The sequence below is a fragment of the Oryctolagus cuniculus genome, chromosome 20 (genome assembly GCF_051225735.1).
Source record: "Oryctolagus cuniculus isolate XC-2025 breed Fujian yellow rabbit chromosome 20, ASM5122573v1, whole genome shotgun sequence".
Lineage (NCBI taxonomy): Eukaryota > Metazoa > Chordata > Mammalia > Lagomorpha > Leporidae > Oryctolagus > Oryctolagus cuniculus.
The window spans coordinates 11,105,851-11,123,076 of NC_142886.1; the positions used below are offsets into that span (position 1 = coordinate 11,105,851).

General features: G+C 48.7%; 1 protein-coding gene and 1 long non-coding RNA gene across 6 annotated transcripts in view; one reads left to right on the top strand and one right to left on the bottom strand.

Annotated features, from left to right (window-relative positions):
* Positions 1-412: 412 nt before the first annotated feature.
* Positions 413-1,230, bottom strand: LOC138847187 (uncharacterized). Its single transcript, XR_011384837.2, has 2 exons — positions 1,094-1,230; positions 413-996 (listed from the first exon to the last, which is right to left on the bottom strand). It is a non-coding gene; the product is annotated as an uncharacterized LOC138847187 (long non-coding RNA).
* The window catches only part of WDR89 (WD repeat domain 89), a 51,060-nt gene continuing 34,826 nt past the window's right edge, over positions 993-17,226 (top strand). For 2 of the 5 annotated variants that reach the window (XM_070065062.2, XM_051826415.3), the window contains exons 1-2: positions 1,750-1,867; positions 11,700-11,764. The gene's annotated coding sequence lies outside the window, so the exon portion shown is untranslated. Of the gene's footprint in view, positions 1,868-2,545; positions 4,393-11,699; positions 11,765-17,226 lie in introns of those variants that run through there. The other 3 variants (XR_016226825.1, XM_051826414.3, XM_051826417.3) reach the window with 3 other exon arrangements.

The window sequence follows — 17,226 nt, forward strand, 5'->3', positions numbered from 1 at the left end:
AAGCCACCGCCTGCAGTGCCAGCATCCCATATGGGCGCCAGTCGAATCCCGGCTGCTCCAATTCCAATCCAGCTCTCTGCTATGGCCTGGGAAAGCAGTAGAAGATGGCCCAAGTGCTTGGGTCCCTGCACCCACATGGGAGACCCAGAGGAAGCTCCTGACTCCTGGTTTCAGATCAGAGCAGCTCCAGCTGTTGTGGCCATCTGGGGAGTGAACCAACGGATGGAAGCCTCTCTCTCTCTCTTTCTCTCTCTCTGCCTCTCCTCTTTCTGTGTAACTCTGACTTTCAAATAAAAAAAAAGCTATCTAGCAAAGCATTGAAACCTGCATCTTTGGCTCGGGGCGGTCTTTGCCGTATCCACTCATTTCACTTAGTACAAGATAAATAATATTAAAAGTCAAGATACAGTGGTGAGTACACTAATTGCAGTTTTCATTTACTGGAAGCAAATCCGCCACGTGCCACTCACAAACAACAAGAAGCCTTTCATCACCGAGAAACAAGACACTCAAATCACCGAAAAAAATGAATTTTTAAAACAAAAACTGCAATAATTTCAAACATCAGTCACAAAAGCAGTTTTTGCTGAGCTTCAATCCTGCAAGGTGTGGTTTTCGGTATGCAAATGGAGAACTATTCTATATCCCAAATCAGGCTTTTTCCCTACACTTTGTAACTACCTGTTGAGCAGGAAAATAATTAAAATTTGTCAAAAGAGAAAAGTCTACTCAGAAAGTCTCGGGTATCTGTAAGTTGAGTTTTAGTTCCCGTAGACACAAAAACCGATGAAATGTTCCTGCGTGGGCTCATGGAAGTCACAGGAGCTCGCGATTCAACACAAGGCGCGGGCGCTCTGCACACCGTCCACGCCGCGTTGTACACGGCGCGCTCCCCGTGCACCTGCTGGGACGGGAGCCAGTTCTTCAGGCACTGCCCCAGGCGGTTCCACCCGCCCACGGGCGCGGCCCAGGCCGTCGCGTGGAGCCAGCCAGCTCCTTAGAAACAGAATGTTAGGAAAAAAAAAAAAAAAACTTTAGTTCACGGCCGCAGTGAGAACACCCGGCGAAGCCAGCGGCGAACACCAACACTAACCCTGCGTGAACAGAAGCGAAATCCTCCCATTTTCCCTGCTTCTGTCTTTAACGGCGCCGATGAGCGAAAGCACAAGCAGAACGGAACACATCAAGCGCAGAACGAACCGTCAGTGTGGGTTACAGTGAGGAGGAAGGCCGCCGCCGCTCCACCGACAGCCAGAGCAGTACAGCGTCCGGACTACAACTCCCAGAGTGCCCTGGGGCTGAGGCGGCGATACCTTCCAATTGATTACTTTTCATCCAATGACAGTCACAGAACTGACAAGCCACTTCCGGTCACCGCAGGGAGGGGTGGAGGACGAGTCCCATCGTGTTTCCAACCCAGCATTCGTAGTTGTTGTATGCCTGGTTCTTTGGCATTACCGTCACCCTCACAATCCTCTACTCCGCGCCAGCGCTGGCTTCTATAACCGCCTTAGGTAGTCAAGCGGCGCAGGCGCGGGACCAGGTTTCTTCCTGCTCTCTTATTGGCCGCGCTCCAGATGGCTTAAGTCTTCGCAACAAATAGGATGGTTGAAACTCGTTACGTCACGTAGGAGGCGGTGCGGTGTGGCGTAGGCGTAGGCGCAGGCCAGCGGCGGGCAATTTCCTAGCGGCCCGCCTCTATCGCTTCTTCCGGGTATGGCCCGCCTCTCTGCTGCCGACCAATCCTCTGTAGCTTCCTTTGCGCGTCTACCCAATCAGAGCGACAGGGGGCGGAGTTCCGGTCGTCGGCTGTAACCCCGAGCGGATCTCGCGTTTCTCCAGCTCCGAGTGGGAGCTTGCTGCTGAGGTACATTCTGCTGGGCCGGGCCGGGCTGGGCGACGTTTCCGGGGTGGGCAGCTCCGTCTCCGGCGTCCGTGTGGGTCGAGTCCGGAAGGCGGGAACCGGAGGCGCCGGGAGGAGCGGGCGCGCGGTGCGGCGGGGTCGGAGCTCCCGCGGTTCCCGCGTGGCGGGCGGGTTGGTGCGGGGTTCCCGCGCGGCCCGCAGACGCGGCGGGAGGCGGGCTTTCCCGTGGGTTACGGGCGGGACGCCCAGCGGGAGAGGGTGTGGAGGGCAGCCGCCCCTGTGGCGACAGCGTTTCGTGCAGCGGCGGTCGCGGCCACCGTGGACTCGCGGCGGGTTCGGGCGCTGCCCCTTCAGTTCGCCGCGCACTGCTTCGACCGAGGTGAAATTAAAAGTTGGCAACTTGTAAAACGCTGCTCGCGGCTTCTTTCCTGACCCGACGTTGTTTAGAGCACCCATGCGCGCCGTCTGGAAGTGAATTAATTCACTTAGCGAGGTAGGCTGACCTCCTAGACACATCCGAGTTAAGAAGCGAGTTGTTCAGCCTCCACTGAAGTGGAGACCACACCAAAGTTGATTACTTGGCGGATCCAGGGAGGTAATAGCTATAAAATGTGGCTACGCGTGAACCCCATACGGCCGTTTCTGCTTCTTAAATATTTTTTTTTCTTATTTACTTGAAAGGCAGACGGGCAGGTCTTCAGTCTGCAGGTTCACGGCCCCGATGGCCAGGGCTGGGCCAGACGGAAGCCAGGATCTGCATCCGGGTCTCCCACGTGGGTGCAGAGGCCCAAGCACTTGGGCCATCTTCTGCTGCTTTCCCAGGCCACAGCAGAGAGCTGGATCGGAAGTGGAGCAGCCGGGACTCGAACCGGCGCCCGGCTGTGATGCCAGCACTGCAGGCCAGGGCGTTAACCTGCTGCGCCACAGCGCCGGCCTCTGCTCTTCAAATTCTTTTCCTAAACTATCATTTGAACTCACTCCACAGAATAAAACTCAAAAGGAGCCTAGTACCGCTTAGATGAAATACAGTCGGGCCTCTGCATTGTTTGGTTCTGTGTCCATGGCGTCCAACAATTATTTAAGAAGGAAAACCCTTGTCTGTACTAAGCGTGTGCGGATTTGTTTTCTTGTCTTTGTTCCTTGAGCAGTATCGGGTAAGATAACATTTCCGTGGTATTGGATATGGGAAGAGTGAGGTATGCGGGGGGATGTGCTTAGGCTCCGTGCAGATACACAGTTAGTGTAAGGGATTTGAGCATCTGTGCAGTTTGGTAGGGGAGGTGTGGTTTTTTTTTTTTTTTTTTTTTTTTTTTAAGATTTATTATTCAAGAGTTAAGAGAGGGAGAGATCGTCCATCTTCTCGTTTACTCCCCAGAAGGCCATGAGGCCCAGGACTGGGCAGACAGGAGCCAGGAGCTTCATGTGGGAGGTCTCCTGTGTGAGTGGCAGGGGCCTAAGCACTCAGGGTGTCTTCCACTCCTTCTCCCAGGCCATTAGCAGGGAGCTGGATCAAAGTGGAGCAGCCGGGACACGGACAGGTGCCCACATGGGGTGCTGGCATTGCAGGCGGTGACTTTACCTGCTACGCCACAGTGCCAGTCCTGTGGTGAGATTTTTTTTAAAGCAGTCCCCATGAGTTTGTAGGACTGGACAACTGAGGCCTCTGGTGCCTGTGTCTGCTTGCCCGAGATTCAGGACAGCATTCCCTGTGAGTGCAGAAGTGTTTGATTACTAAATCTGTAGCAGACTAATTTTTCAGATGTTAATTTTGTGTGGCCCGGGAATGATGTTATAAATATCCACACAGCCCTTGGCAGTAAGAAGGTTCCGCACGCTGCCTGGGGAGAGAGACCACTGTTTATTCGGGGGCTTCCTGTAATTCCCCTTCATGTGGTCATGGGTGCTGTTTAAGCATGACCTCGGGTGATGGGAGCTGATTGTAAGGAAACCATTCAGACATTCACAGACCAGGTCCCTTTGCTCCTGAGGACACAGTGCAGGCGTCACAGGGAGCTGTGCTGATGGTCCCGCCTCACTGGGAATGTGAGTGCTAGTCCCCTCCAGGCCCCTGCGACTGCAGTTTCTCGTCATGTCTTCTGAAGCAGACCACCATCCCTGTCTCACCCTGGCTGGCTGGCGTCATTTCCGGGAGACGGGACCTGGCTGAGCTGGGTTTGTCGCCAGCTGCAACAGTACAGATATGTTGGATAAGATAATGTATGAAAAAGATCCCAGTGCCAGCTCGGCATCCGACTCTGATCTAATCGGTACTGCTCTGTGTGGTTTTAGCTGTAGGAAGGGCCAGCATGGAGGACATCTCAGTGGCCGGGTGTGGCAGTGACTGTCCTTACCTACCTCACATTCCACGTCTCACGTCCCCACGCAGTCAGCCTCACGCCCAGTGGGTGATCTGGTGTGCTCGCAGTCTGCTGTCACTGACGGATCTAGCCCGCTGCTTAACAATGTGCCCTCAGCGCTTCGTTTGCAGCCACTCTCCACCATCATCCAGATGTCTCTCAGCACAGCCCTAGTAAACAAACTTATTTTCACGCTGGCTGCAGACCTGAGCCGTTACCAGGTTCGCAGGAAAAGCCTCACATCCCTTACCCTGATGGAGCCTGGGTGCACTGGCTGTAAATAGTGCAGTGACTCCAGTCTTACTATATTTGAGCAGGTAGCCAGCCATGACTTTAGACTTTGACCATGGGTCCTGCATGAACAGAGTTACAGGGGACCAAGTTATTCTCATGCATGGCAAAGTGGAGACAGCAAAAACAATGAAACAAAAAATCCATGATATTTCCAGAAACAAACTTTTTCCTTATAACTAAAAATTTACGGAGGGACAAAGAGAGCGTCCATCTATTGATTCACTCCCCAAATGCCTGCAGAGCCAGGGCTGGGGCAGCTAAAGCTGGGAGCCAGGATCTGCATCCGAGTCTCCCATGTGGGTGGCAGCAGCTCTGTTTCTTGAGCCAAAACCTACTGCCTTCCAGGGTCTGCATTAGCAGGAAGGTGGAGTCAGGAGTCAGATTTAGGCTTCAGATTCCCAGGTGCTTCTACGTGGGACATTAGGGAATCCTTCATAAACACCTCGAAAAGGAAAAATAAAAAATTTAAACCTCTTTACTCTGGTGCTTTTATTCCCACAGAATGGGTGTCCAGTTAACTACAAAACTAGTTTGGGTTTGTCTCGTTGGCAAGCCCAGTGTGAGCAGTCTGCCACCTAACTGGGATGAGGATGTGGTATGGAATTTATCGGCCACAACAATTTTATTTTTTGTGTGTATAGCGGGGCTTATTAGGAGTTTTCTTTTTTCTTTCTTTCTTTCTGTCTGTCTGTCTTTCTTTTTTTTTGACAGGCAGAGTTAGACAGTGAGAGAGAGAGACAGAGAGAAAGGTCTTCCTTCCGTTGGTTCACCCCCCAAATGGCCACTATGGCTGGCGTGCCGATTCGAAGCCAGGAGCCAGGTGCTTCCTCCTGGTCTCCCATGCGGGTGCAGGGCCCAAGGACCTGGGCCATCCTCCACTGCCCTTCCAGGCTACAGCAGAGAGCTGGACTGGAAGAGGAGCAACCGGGACAGAATCTGGGGTGCCGGTGCCACAGGCGGAGGATTAGCCTAGTGAGCCGCAGTGCCGACCAGGAGTTTTCTTGATCTTTTAATTTTTCCTTTTTAATCATCTCCAGTAACCCAGATGTAAGTTAGTTTACTTAAATGTTCACATTGAATTCACTAGTCAAGTTGCCTAGTTTAGTTTTAAAATAAACTTTAGTGATTGACAGGCATGATATAGAAGTGATTTTTAAAAAATACTTATTTATTTGAAAGGCAGAATGGGACAGAGATCTCCTATCTGCTGGTTCACTCCCCAGATGCTGGCAACAGTCAGAGCTAGGCCAGGCCAAATCCAGGAGACCGTACCTTACTCTGGCATTCCCATGTGGATAGCAGGGACCCAAGTACTTGAGCCTCCAGGGTTCACACTAGCAGGGAGCTGGACCAGAAACAGGAGCCAGGACTCAAGTCAGGCATTGGGGTATGGGGGATGTGGGCATCCCAAGCAGTGTCTTAACCACTGTGCCAAACATCCACCCCAGAAATGATCTTATTTAACTCTCTTAAATTTTTATTATGTTTTAAAGATTTTATTTTATTTATTTGAAAGGTAGAGCCACAGAGAATGGGAGAGACAGAGATCTTCCTTCTGGTTCACTGCTCAGATGGCTGTAACAGCTGGAACTGGGCCAACTGGAGCCAGGAGCCAGGAGCTTCATCCAGTCCAAGCACTTGGGCCATCCTCTGGTGCCCTTCCGAGGCCATTAGCAGGGAGCTGGGTCAGAAATGGAGCAGCCAGGACCTGAATCAGTACCCATAGGGGATGCCGGGGTTGCAGGCTTCGGCTTTACCCACTGCACCACAGCGCCAGACCTGATTTTTTTTTTTAAGATTTATTTATTTATTTATTTGAAAGGTAGAGTTACAGAGAGGCAGAGAGAGAGAGGTAGAGAGAGGTCTTCCATCTGCTGGTTCACTCCCCAGATAACTGCAGTGGCTGGAGCTGCGTCGATCTGAAGCCAGGAGCCAGGAGCTTCTTCCGGGTCTCCCACATGGCTGCAGGGGCCCAAGGACTTGGACCATCTTCTACTGCTTTCCCAGGCCGTAGCTGAGGGTTGGATTGGAAGTGGAGCAGCTGGATCAAACCATTGCTCATATTGGATACTGGAATCTAAGACTGAGGCTTAACCTGCTATACTATAATGCTGGCCCCATGCTTACACATTAAAATTGGATTCACTTAACCTTCAATATAGGTTTTCCTGAGCTGCAGGCTCATTTTGGCAAGCTTACTGGTTCATCATTCTAGCTAGATAAATTGTATAGTGCATGATAATTAGTGATACTCAGTGTTTTAAAGATCATGATACCCCATTATATGTTCCACTGTATTATTTTCAGATTTTATTGACTAGGCATTAGTCATCAAGAAGCAATTTGAAAAGAAAGCATAAAACTGTTCAGCATGATGTGATACAGTGCGTGGAGGAGTCGGGGCGGGGGTTGTTGGGGCCAGCTATATTTTTTTTTTTTTAAGATTTTAGAAAAATATTTGAAAGGCAGAGTTAGAATGAGGTTGAGAGATCTTCCATCTGCTGGTTAACTCCCAAAATGGCTACAACAGCTGGGGCTGGACCAAGCTGAAACCAGGGGTCTGGAACACCATCTGGATTTCACGTGTGGGTAGCAGGAACCCAAGTACTTGGGGCATCTTCTGCTGCTTTCCCAGGTGGATTCACAGGGAGTTGGATCGGAAGTGGGACAGCTGGGACTCAAACTGGGTCCCATGGGATGCTGGGCGTTGAAGGCGATGCCACAACTGGTCCCATTAGGCCAGCTTGTAAAGCACTGCTTGCAATGCGCTCAACAGGCATCAGTATCTGGTTCAAGTCCTGGCTTGACGTTCAAGGTCAAGCTTTCCATCCGGCTTCCTGCTAATGTGCCTGGGAGGCAGAGGATGATGGTACTTGGGTTCCTGCCACCCATGTTGGAAATCTGGATAGAGCTACTGGCTCCTGGCTTTGGCCTGCCTCGTCCAGGCACCTGGGGAGTAAACCAGTGGGTGGAAGATCTCTCCCTGGAGTCAGATTTATACAGACCATACAAAATATTTAACTTCTAACCTTTAGGGTCTTTATTTGTGAAATAATAGTAAGTATTTGTCCTACTTAAATCAGAGTTAGATGGCCTATTGAGCCGCGGCACCGGCACACCGGGTTCTAGTCCCGGTTGGGGTGCCAGATTCTGTCCCGGTTGCCCCTCTTCCAGGCCAGCTCTCTGCTGTGGCCAGGGAGTGCAGTGGAGGATGGCCCAAGTGCTTGGGCCCTGCACCCCATGGGAGACCAGGAGAAGCACCTGGCTCTTGGCTTCAGATCAGCGCGGTGGGCCGGCTGCAGTGCGCCGGCCGCGGCGGCCATTGGAGGATGAACGAACGGCAAAAGGAAGACCTTTCTCTCTGTCTCTCTCTCTCTCTCTCACTGTCCACTCTGCCTGTAAAAAAAAAATCAGAGTTAGAGTCAGGAAAAAATGAAAAATACTCTAGTCTTTGGCAAAATGTGAAATTGCTTTATAAACAAAATATAAGGTTCTTTATTGACTTTAAAATGGTTCAGAATTAGCATCCATTCTGCTGTGGACGCACGAGTACATGTGGTTTTTGTTTTTAAGCTCTGGTAGTTTTGCCTCTTGACACGTTGACTGGATGTTTGCATCAAGGTGCTGCCTGGGACGCTTGCATCGCATAGCTGAGTGTCTGGGTTTGAGACCTGGCTCTGTTCCCTATCTCAGCTTCCTGCTAAATCCCAGCCTCAGGCTCTCGCCTCTCAGGTGAGACCTGGGTTAAGTTTGCGGCTCCTAGTCTGGGCTTTGGGAGTGAAGGGGGGGGGGGGGGGATGGGAGATTCCCCCCACCCACCGTGTGTCTGTGTGCGCACCCATATGTGTCTACCCTTGAGATAAATGAAATTCTAAAAGGTCCTGTCAAAGCTTTTGAGCCAATAGTAGCATTCCTTCAAATTTCACTTTGCTTTTCCGTCACCAGCAGAGCATAGACAATTAAAAGAAACGTTTCCCAGAGTGGTCCGCTTAGTGTGCTGTCATGACTAAAGATACTTGCCTGCTCATTTAGATGTATTATGTTAGTTAGGACACTACTTTTCACATATTTCTTAGTGTTAGTATGAATATATTAAAGTCTTTGTGGAATATATTAAAGTCTTTGTGGAATTTTTCCTGGTCAGTATTCCTTTTCATTTTTTTAAAAGATTTATTTATTAGAGGCAGAGTTACACAGAGGCAGAGAGAGAGAGAGAGAGAGAGAGAGAGAGAGAGAGAGAGGTCTTCCATCCACTGGTTTACTCCTCAAATGGCTGCAACAGCCAGAGCTGCGCTGATCAGAAGCCAGGAGCCAGGAGTTTCCTTTGGGTGCAGGGGCCTGAGGACTTGGGCCATCTTCCACTGCTTTCCCAGGCCGTAGCAGGGAGATGGATCGGAAGTGGAGCAGCTGGGTCTTGAACCGGTGCCCATATGGGATGCTGGCACTGCAAGTGGCAGCTTTACTTACTACGCCACAGCACTGGCCCCATTCGTTGGCTTTTTTCAAAAGAATTTCACCATTCCTTGAATTGCAGCAGAGCTAATAAGAGTGCCAATTCTTAAAAAACCAAACCAAAACGAACCAAAAAGATTTATTTATTTAAAAGGCAGAAAGAGAGAGAGAAAGAGAGAGACCAATCATCCATCTGCTTGTTCACTCTCCAAAATGGCCACAATAGCCAGGTCTGGACCAAGCTAAAAAAAGACTTATATGTTTGAAAGGCAGAGTTAGAGAGAGAGAGAGGGAGATCTTCTATCTGCTGGTTCACTCCCCAGACAGCCGAAATGGCCAGGGCTTGGCCAGGCCAAAGCCAGGAGCCAGGAGCTTCATCCAGGTCTCCCACATGGGTGGCGGGGGCCCAGGTGCTTGGGCCATCTTCCACTGCTTTTTCCAGGCCATCAGCAGAGAGCTGGATAGGAAGTAGAGCAATCAAGACATGATCCAGTGTCCATATGGGATGCCAGCATCGCAGGCAGCACTAGGTCACAACGTCTGTCCCAGGAATCTGTTTTCAAAAAAAAGGGCTGGATAGTTATTGAGGCTAAAATTTTCACAATGATTGATTAATATTTTCTCTTTGATTCCATTAACCTATCAATAATTTATATGGGAGGTAGCACTGAATTATTCTTGAAGGTATTCTTTCTATATTTTGTCCCTGTTTTTTCCCTGAGATTATAAAATCAAATTAAGGTTTTCCTTAGGAATGACGCAATCCCCTGTGCCATTTCATTTTTCTTATTTTTGATTTTTTAAAGATGTATTTATTTATTTGAAAGAGTTAAAGAGAGAGAGGGAAAGAGATCTACCATCTGCTGGTTCAGACCCCAGATGGCTGCAACAGCCAGGGCTGGGTCTAGCCAAAGCCAGGAGCCAGCAGCTTTATTTGGGTCTCCCAAGGGTGGCAGGGGCTCAGACACTTGGGCCATCTTCCACTGCTTTTCCCAAGCCATTAGCAGAGTTGGATCGGACATGGAGCAGCTGAGACACGAACTGGTGCCCATATGGGATGCTGATGTTGCAGGTGGTGGGTTAGCCTGTTACACCACAACGCTGGACCCCCTGAGCCACTTAAAAAAATAGGAATAAGCAATTCATGAATCATTAGGTCAATTTTTAAAATTTTGAGTGATTTAGATGTAGATGATGCTGGGTTTGTGGCGTAGTGGGTTAAAGCCCTGCCTGCAGGACTGGCGTCCCATCTGGGCACCAGTTTTAGTCCTGACTACTCCACTTCCTATCCAGCGTTTTACTAAAGTGCTTTGGAAAGCAGCGGAGGATGGCTCAAGTGCTTGGGCCCCTGTACCCACGTGGGAGACCTGGAAGAAGCTCCTGGCTCCTGGCGTCTGATCGGCTCACCTCTGGCTGTTGCAGCCATTTGGGTAGTGAACCAGTGGATGGAAGATCTCTCTCTCTCTGTAATTCTTTAAAAAAAAATGTTGGTGTATTTTTGACATCAAAACCTATTTGCGCCGGCGCCGCGGCTCACTAGGCTAATCCTCCGCCTTGCGGCGCCGGCACACCGGGTTCTAGTCCCAGTCGGGGCGCCGGATTCTGTCCCGGTGGCCCCTCTTCCAGGCCAGCTCTCTGCTGTGGCCTGGGAGTGCAGTGGAGGATGGCCCAGGTGCTTGGGCCCTGCACCCCATGGGAGACCAGGATAAGTAACTGGCTCCTGCCATCGGATCAGCGCGGAACGCCGGCCGCAGTGCACCGGCTGCGGCGGCCATTGGAGGGTGAACCAATGGCAAAGGAAGACCTTTCTCTCTGTCTCTCTCTCTCACTGTCAACTCTGCTTGTCCAAAAAAAAAAAAAAAAAAAAAAAAAAACAAAACTATTTGCATCATATCAACAGTACAAAGTACTTAATACAATTGAATGCTATAAAGTGTCTTGTGTAGTAAGAGTAGCATGTCAAACCAGTTGTTTAGTTCAGGTTTCTGGGGCTGTCTGTTAAGTGACATCCAAGCCATCAGATGCCTATGGAAAGCTTTATGGTTGCAGGCTACTCTGTAAGACTAAGGGGGTGTTTCCAAATCCTCACTGTTTCCTTTCTTCCATTAGGCCTTCATGGGCTTTCTGAGGCTTTGAGAGGTTGGGGCGAACTGACCTCAAAGCTGTGGATGTTTTATCAATATTGTATTACTCGGTGGGTTTCTTAATGTAGGAACCGTGACTATCATCCACCCCCCTTGCAAAAAAAGATAGCTGCCTCTGAGACTTGAGGATTGTTTTCATGTCCTTTCCTACTCAGACTGTCATTGTTTTACGTACATTTGTAGTTCTTTATCTTTGCTTCCTCGTGTTCCTTGACTGTCCCAAGTGTGTTTTGTCTTTGTATTTCCATGTGCCTCCCGCAGGAGCAGTGGGGTAGGCTATTCCGTAAGCATCAGGCTGGTTGAAGACAGATGTTCAGAGTTTGCCAACGTGCTCCCTGTCCTGAAGAAGCAAACACTGTCAGTGGGGAAAAGAACCAGATACAGATAATCCAACACATAGATCCCTTCAACACGTTCAAAACTTGCTCTTTGCCATGTGAGTGACAAGAGTGTTTTGGCATTCAGAGAAAGTACACACTCGTTTAGGCTGGGTTAGGGAAGCTTGAGGTGGGTGTGCATTACTGAGGTACTAATGAGTTTGTGAAATATGGTGAGTAATTTGCCTGTTCGAAATTATATCATCTGCAGCTCATGCCGCAAGAACACTCGGATGTACAGCAACTTCAAAAAGTTCATGTAGCATGAAATTAAAAGTAAGTTTATTTCGGTGCGGAAACTTTTTCAAGTTCATGCATTTTTTTATTACTATGCATTTTCCACAAACTTTTTGGGGTATTACAGTATTATGATATTTTATGAAAAAATTATTTAGTTCTGTTTACTTAAGATATGTTTGTGAAATCATTTGTTTGCTTTGACTTCCCAGATAGTGTTATACTGAATTTCAATATTTTTTTAGTAGTTTTTATTTATTTATTAGAGAGAACACGCTTCCGTCTGCTGACTCACTCGCAATGGTCAGGTCTTGGCTGTGCCCGAAGCCGGAAGCTGAGATCTTAATCCAGGTCTCCCACGGGGGTGACCTCTTCCTTGCGTGTTTGTGCAGTTAGATGGTGAATGAAGTGTTTCCTGTGCTAGTCTGTGTCAGGAGTGTGGGTGGTGTTGCAGCTGTAGATGAGAGGTAATGAGAAACTGAGAGGCTGGTAGCAGAGCTGACAGGCAGGAGATGGATATGAAGGGTTATTTTCATTTTTTTAAAGATTTATTTTATTTATTTGAAAGGCAGAGTGACAGGGAGAGACAGAGAGATCTTCCATCTTCTAGTTCACTCTCCAAATGGCTACATCAGCCAGGACTGGGGCTGGGGCTGAGGCTGGGCCAGATGGAAGCCAGGAGCCTGGAACTCCATCCTGGTCTCCCACATGGGTGGCAGGGGCTCAGGTACTTGGACCATCATCCACTGCTTTCCTGGGCTCATTAGCAGGGAGCTGGATCGGAAATGGAGCAGTTGGAACTCAAACTGGTTAACCTGCTGCACCACAACACCAGCCCCTGAAGGGTGATTTTCTTTCTTTTTTAAATTTATTGTGAAAGTCACAGAGTTACAGAGAGCAAGGGAGGGACAGAGCGGGTTGGGGGAAAGAGAGATTGGTATTCCATCCTCTGGTTCACTCCCCAGATGGCTGCAATGGTCAGCGCTAGGCCAGGCTGAAGCAAGGAATTCAGAACTCCTTCTGGGTCTCCCATGTGGATGCCAGGGGCCTAAGTACTTAGACTGTTTTCCGCTGCTTTTCCAGGGCGTCAGTGGGAAACTGGATTAGAAGTGGAGCAGCTATACACAAACTGGCACCATATAAGGGTACCAGCATTGCAGGTGGAGGTGTTACTTGCTACACCACAGTGCTAGCCCTTGAAGGGTGATTTTCAAAGTAGAGTTTATTACCTAGTTATTTTCTGTCCCTTACCTGCATTTAGTCATAGATGTTCTAATTTTGACACTAGATGACTGAGACAACTGTGCAGATGACAGAATTTAAATATGAGTTATTTTGGATTTCTGTTTTTTAAACTTAAAAAAAATTATTTATTTGAGGGGGCCGGTGCTGTGGTGCAGTGGGTTAAAGCCCTGGCCTGCAGTGCAGGCATCCCATATGGGTGCTGGTTCGTGTCCCGGCTGCTCCACTTCCAGTCCAGCTCTCTGCTATGGCCTGGGAAAGCAGTGGGGAGGATGGCTCAAGTCCTTGGGCCCCTGCACCTGCATGGGAGACCTGGAGGAGGCCCCTGGCTCCTGGCTTCGGATTGGTGTGGCTCTGGCAGTTACAGCCATCTGGGGAGTGAACCAGCGGATGGAAGACCTCTCTCTCTCTCTCTGTCTCTACCTCTCTCTGTAACTCTGCCTTTCAAAAAAATAAAAAAAACTTTTTAAAAAATTATGTATTTGAAAAGCATAGAGACAAAGAGACAGATATCTCCCATCTGAATTTGCTCTCAAGATACCTGCCGCAGCAGGGCTGGGCCAGGCCAAAGCCAGGAGCCAAGAATGTACTTCCGGTCTCCCATGTGGATGGCAGGGACCCAAGTACTTGAGCCATCACCTGCTGCTTTCCAGGGTACACATTAGCAGGAAGCTGGGACGGGGAGCAGAAGCGGGACTCAAACCCAGGCGCTCTGATAGGGGGTGTGGACTTCCCCACTGTGATGTAATCACTGTGCCAATTGCCTGGCCCTTGGAGGATTTTTTTTTTTTTTTTTAAAGATTTATTTATTTGAAAGGCAGAGTTAGAGAGAGATCTTCTGTCTACTGGCTCTCTCCCCAAAAGGCCACAATGGCCAGAGATGGTCCAGTCTGAAGCCAGGAGCCAGGAGTTTCTTCTGGTCTTCATGTGGCTGCAGGGGCCCAAGCACTTGGGACATCTGCTGCTTCCCCAAGCCATAGCAGGGAGCTGGATTTCGAACCCGTGCCCTTATGGGATGCCAGCACTGCAGGCGGCGGCTTTACCCGCTGTGCCACAGCACTGGCCCCCACCTTGGATGTATTTAAGTTGAAAGTTTAGGCCACACATCAGGTATAGGGACTAGTCTAGACATTAGGAAAGCAGGATTGTAGTTTTGGAGAGAGATCAGGGCAGAGTCTGCATGGAGATGATAATTTGTATTGCCACGGAGAGAAGAACTTCTAAGAAAAATTCAGATCACTTTGGTTACCATGGTTAACAGCAAAAATTTAAATAATTAACATGTTAAAGCATCTTTCTGTTGGGAGGCTGGAGTGGGATCCTGAGAGTTTCTAGTTTTCCTATTTTGGGACCTGCTGCTAGATGGCAGTAGTGATCAATGCCGAGAGCAAGGAAGGCAAGTGTACAAACAGTTCGATAGCTTAAGTCTAGTTCATGTGCTTAGCAAAGTTACAACCAACAGTGCATTATTTTCAGTCATTTTTATCCGTCACATCAGCTCTCTAAGTGTATTCTTTTTTTCCCTCTTAATATCCGGGTTTTGCAGGATGGTCCAAGAATTATCCCTTTTGTTGGTTGTTTCTTTTGAAGTCAGGGTCGTTTACTGTGTTCAGAAAAGAGGAAATGAACGTGGCAGATTCTGATGTCCCCATGATATGCACCAAAAATGGCTAAAAGGGCTGACACCGCTGTATGTTTACAAGCTATAAATATTTATATTTAAGGGTTTCACCCTTTGATTTCTATTCCAACATACTCATTTAGAGATTCTAATTTGGAGTAGTAAATAGTGAACGCACTTCAAAATGTGAAGAAGAGCTGTCGGTTTACAAATGTGTATAAAATACTGCCTTCTGTAGGATGAGAGACGAGGTAACACGGTCATAGTGTCAGAAAGCTTCTTCCGGGCCTAATCTATAGTGGGTCTTTAAAGAATCATTAGTACATTAAAGTATCTTTCTGTTTGGCAACTTACGGAACACTCACTTGCGTACCGTGCACCTACTTCAGCAGTACCTACCTACGCGGTATACTGTCTGTGCCACACAGTGGTGTTTTGATCTGTGGCAGACCGTGTGTACCAGGGCAGGCCCATAAGATCACATTGTCTAGGGATGTTGTAGCCCTCATGGTTTGTGTGAGTTCACTCTGTGATATTTAAATGATGCAGACTTTGCCCCATGATGCATTTCTCCGAATGGATCCCTGTAGTCAAGCTATACTTGATGGTGTATACTTTTATATACACATGCATTTGTTTATCAGTACATAAAAGAAGTGGAAATCATATCTTATAGTTCTGTAAGTTTTTAAAAATATTTATTTATTTATATGAAAGGCAGAGACAGAGAAGGAGAAAGAGGGATCCTCCATTCTCTAGTTCCTTCCCAAATGGCTGCAATGACTGCGGCTGGACCAGGCCGAAGTCAGGAGCCGGTAGCTTCATCCAGGTCTCCCCCGTGGCTGCAGGGGCCCAAGCACTTGGGTCATCCTCTGCTGCTTTCCCAGGCACAATAGCAGGCAGCTGGGTTGGAAGTGGAGCTCTGGAACTCAAACTGGAGCCCATATGGGATGTTGGTGTTGCAGGTGGAGGCTTTACCTGCTCTGCCACATCGCCGGTCCCCCACTCTCCCCTTTTTAAAGAATAGGAACCTGACACCTAGAGCCAGGAGAGCCAGGATTTGAACCCTTGCAGTCTGTTATATGCCCATTTGCTCAACCAGTATGTGGTACCTGTCTCTTTAAACCTCAGATTCTTCATGTTCTTTTAAACTAATAGTAATAATAATGATAATACCTCTCTTTTAGGCTCATTGAGAGGGTTAAATGGAACAATGCACGTGAAGAGGCTGACACAGTCACCAGGACTGTTAATGATAACTGTTGCATGGCTGCTTATCTGATTTGGTTTTGGTTCTTTCTTTTTTTAATTATTTATTTTGAAAGTCAGAAGTACACAGAAATTTTCCATCCAGTGGTTTACTCTCCACGTAGTTTCAAGGGCTCAAACACTTGGGCTATCTTCTGCCTTCCCAGGCCGTTAAGAAGGCCATCAGAAGTGGAAAAGTTGGGGCACAAACTGGCACCCATGTGGGATGCGGTGTTGCAGGTGGTAACAATACCAGCTTCCCCTTCCCACCCCCTTTTAAGATTTGTTTATTCGTTTGAAAGGCAGGGTTAGAGAGAGAGAGAGAGAGAGAGACAAACACGGAGAGAACTTCCATCTGCTGGTTCACTCCATAAATGGCTTCAACAGCCAGGGCTGGGCCAGGCTGAAGCCAGGAGCTTCTGCCTGGTCGCCCACACAGGTGCAGGGGCCCAGGCACTCGAGCCGTCTTCCAGTGCTTTCCCAGGTACATTAGCAGGGAGCTGGATTGGAAGCAGGCCAGCTGGGACTGTAACCAGCACTCATAAGGGATGGTGGTGCAGCAGGCAGTGGCTTAACCTGCTGTGCTACAACACTGGCCCCAAGTTCTTTTTTTCCGGCCTCCATTTAGTCTTGCTTTTTTTCTTCTTCTATCTGTCCTTTCAGCAGCGGTTTGTGGGGCTCTGTTGTCGGCCTACTGTTGGCTCTTCCTGTGTAATTCCCCTTCACGACTTCCTGGAGTCCCAGGGCTGAATCCCGGTAGCACATTGGCCCTTAGCCACCTTCACAAGCTCTTGATCTTTAATTTGGGTAAAACCAGAGGCACGTCTGTGTTTCTTGATTTGGGGATTCCATTTGTGACTCAACTCCCCGCAGTCATCTGGCCCAGGAATCAGCCTAGATTCTTCCCCTACTCCTCTGTTTCTTCCTCCCTCTCACTTGCAAGTCCAGGCAGTGCCAGGGTTCCCTAATTTTGCCTCCTCAATGTTTTTCAGGTTGGCTTGTCTTCACCCCCATATGGCCCATGATCTCTTGTTTGGACTTCTTCACATTCTCATAACCTCCCAGCATCCAGCCTTGCATTTCCCCCTTAACTCCATTTTCTGCATTTTTTTAAAGATTTATTTATTTATTTATTTAAAAGGCAGAGTTAAGAGTTACAGAGGCAGAGAGAGAGAGAGATCTGCCATTCTGTTCGTTCACTCCCCCAATGGCTGCAATGGCCGGAGTTGAGCCTGTCTGAAGTCAGGAGCTTCTTCCAGGTCTCCCACACGGGTGCAGGAGCCCAAGGACTTAGGCCATCTTCTGCTGTTTTCCCAGGCCATAGCAGAGAGCTGGATCAGAAGTGGAACAGCCAGGACTTGAACCATATGTGATGCCAGCACTGCAGGCA